This window comes from Mangifera indica, chromosome 18, assembly GCF_011075055.1.
Source record: "Mangifera indica cultivar Alphonso chromosome 18, CATAS_Mindica_2.1, whole genome shotgun sequence".
Taxonomy (NCBI): domain Eukaryota; kingdom Viridiplantae; phylum Streptophyta; class Magnoliopsida; order Sapindales; family Anacardiaceae; genus Mangifera; species Mangifera indica.
In genome coordinates, this window is record NC_058154.1 from 4,676,204 (window position 1) to 4,679,593 (window position 3,390).

The following is a 3,390-nucleotide window of genomic DNA, read 5'->3' on the forward strand; positions in this document are numbered from 1 at the left end:
GGAATGTTACAGAAGATGATGTTACAACAAGAGGACATAAGGAGTGAAAACCGCAATGTCCAAGAAAGGTTGGAAAGGTTGGAACAAGGTACCCCTAGTCGTGGCAAGATAAGAGACACAAAACGTAACCTCTTTGATGATTTAGAAGGGGAGATTGAAGAAGAAGGATCTACACGTTCCAACAAAGGCAAATCAAAATATGGGAATTTAGGTTCAATCAAAATGAAGATTCCAACTTTTCGTGGTAAAAGTGATCCAGAGGCATATTTAGAGTGGGAGAAGAAGGTAGAGCATGTATTTGAGTGCCATAACTACACCGAAGAGAAGAAGGTGAAATTGGCAGCCGTTGAATTCACCGACTATGCTAGTGTATGGTGGGATCAATTTACCTCGACTAGGCGCAGAAGTGGAGAAGGTCCTGTTTCTTCATGGTTTGAGATGAAAACAATCATGAGGAAGAGATTTGTACCACAACACTACTATAGGGAGCTGTACAATCGATTACAAAGGTTGAATCAAGGATCCAATAGTGTTGAAGAATATTACCAAGAGATGGAGATGGCCATGATTCGAGCCAACATTGAGGAGGATAGGGAAGCTACTTGGCACGTTTTCTTTCAGGTTTGAACCGTGATATTGCTAACCTTGTTGAGTTGCATCATTATGTCGATTTTGAGGATATGGTACACATGGCAACCAAGATTGAAAAACAACTAAGATCAAAAACCAAGGCTATTTCGACCCCAACATCATGGAAGCCGAATTGGAAAGGGAACAAGGGAGGTGATGCAAATACAAATAAGGGCAGATCTGATCAAAGCAAAAATAAAGAGCTCACTACACCAAAAATGCAACCAAAGGATGACAAATCCAAGGGTAAATCACGTGATATACAATGCTTTAGGTGCTTGGGATATGAACATAGAGCTGCACAATGTCCAAATGCAAAGGTGATGACCTTACGCAATGGGGAGGTGGTGAGTGAAGATGGGAGCAAGGATGATGATGACTTGAGTGATATACCACAATTGGAGGATGTTTCAGAAGAAGAGGGCGATGAACCAGCCCCCAAAGGACCAATTTTCACGTTGGTTGCAAGGCGTGCTCTAAACATGCAAGCTAAGGAGGATGAGGTACAACGCGAAAATATCTTTTATACTAGATGCATGATAGATAATAAATTGTGTAGTATGATTATTGATGGTGGTAGCTGCACTAATGTTGTTAATGCTGGTTTAGTTGATAAAGTGGGGTTGAAAACAACTAAACATCCTAGACCTTATAGGTTGCAACGGTTGAATAATAGTGGGGATATTAAGGTCACGAGGCAAGCATTAATTTCATTCTCTATTGGGCGTTATCATGATGAGGTTTTATGTGATGTAGTACCTATGCATGCTAGTCACATATTATTGGGACGCCCTTGGCAATATGATAGGCGTGTTATACATGATGGGTATTCTAACCGATATTCATTCAACATGAATGGTAGACATGTCAACTTGTTACCTATGACGCCTAAAGAAGTATACGAAGATCAAAAAACTTTGAGTGAATGTGAGAGTGCACATGGAAAAGAAAAGATGCACAAGCAAAAGGAAAGCTGTGAGAAAAGCCAAGAGAGGTGTGCAAATAGAGAGGAAAAAGGAGAGCAAGTAGAGAGGATACGCAGTGAGAAAAAAATTCATGAGAGTGCGCATGCAAAAGGAGAGAATAGTATGCAAAGAGTGGCAAAAAAAGAGGTAAAAGGCAATTTTTATGCAAGAGGGAGTGAGGTTCGAAAGGCTTATTTAACAAGGCAGCCTTTAATACTATTGGTATTCAAGGATCCGTGTTTATCTTTTGAATCTAACTCAATTCTCTCTTCTCTCCCTAGTTCTTTTCAAGCTTTGTTGCAGGAATTTGAAGATTTGTTTCCCGAATCCATGCCTGATGGTTTGTCGCCATTGAGGGGGATAGAACATCAAATTGACTTCATTCCTTGAGCACAAATTCCAAATCGCCCAGCTTATAGGAGCAATCCCGAAGAAACAAAGGAGTTACAACGTCAAGTGGATGAGTTATTGTCAAAAGGGTTGATTAAAGAAAGCATGAGCCCATGTGCCGTTCCTATTCTATTGGTGCCAAAAAAGGATGGATCATGGCGTATGTGTGTTGATTGTCGCGCCATCAACAAAATCACTGTAAAGTATTGCCATCCTATTCCTCGTTTAGATGATATGTTAGATGAATTGCATGGTGCACGTATATTCTCTAAAATTGATTTAATGGCTGGTTATCATCAAATTAGAATGAAAGAAGGAGATGAATGGAAAACTGCCTTTAAAACAAAATATGGTTTATATGAGTGGTTAGTGATGCCTTTTGGGTTAACTAATGCTCCTAGTATGTTCATGCGCTTGATGAACCATGTTTTGCGTGAATTTATTGGCAAATTCGTTGTTATCTATTTTGATGATATACTTGTGCATAGCAAATCACTTAAAGACCACATTTTGCATGTGAGATCTGTTTTTTGTGTTTTGCGTGCGCAAAAGTTGCATGCTAAACTTACTAAATGTATGTTTTGTGTGCCTAAGGTTACATTTTTAGGTTATGTTGTTAGCGAGCATGGTATTGAGGTTGATAATGAAAAGGTTAAGGGCTATTGAATCTTGGCCTACACCTGAAAACGTTGGGGATGTTCAAAGTTTCCATGGCTTAGCTAGTTTCTATAGGCGTTTTGTGCGTGATTTCTCTAGCATAGCCGCCCCTTTGACAGAAGTTATTAAAAGGAATGTTGGTTTTAAGTGTGGTGATGAACAAGATAGTGCGTTTAATATGCTTAAATCTAAGTTAATTTCTGCTCCTATTCTTGCTTTGCCTAACTTTGATAAAACTTTTGAGATTGGATGTGATGCTTCAGGAGTGGGAATTGGTGCTGTTCTTTTGCAAGAGGGCAAGCCAATTGCATACTTTAGTGAAAAATTGAATGGCACAGCATTGAACTACTCAACATATGACAAGGAAATGTATGCATTAGTGAGGGCATTAGAGACGTGGCAACACTACCTTGTGCCTAAAGAGTTCGTCATCCATACCGACCATGAAAGTTTGAAGTATTTGAAAGGTCAAAACAAACTCAATAAGCGACATGCAAAGTGGAGTGAATTTCTTGAATCCTTCCCATATGTCATCAAATATAAGCAAGGTAAGGAAAACAATGTGGCTGATGCATTGTCAAGAAGGTATGCACTTCTTACTACTTTAGATGCTAAATTGCTTGGTTTTGAGCATATTAAAGAGTTGTATGCACATGATCATGATTTTAGCAATGTGTATAATGCATGTGAGAAAGCTACCTTTGAAAAATTTTATAAGCATAATGACTACTTGTTTCGTTTGAATAAG

At 38.9% G+C, this 3,390-nt stretch overlaps 1 pseudogene; it reads left to right on the forward strand.

Annotated features, from left to right (window-relative positions):
- Positions 1 to 676: 676 nt before the first annotated feature.
- Positions 677 to 2,620, forward strand: LOC123202278 (annotated as a pseudogene).
- Positions 2,621 to 3,390: the final 770 nt, after the last annotated feature.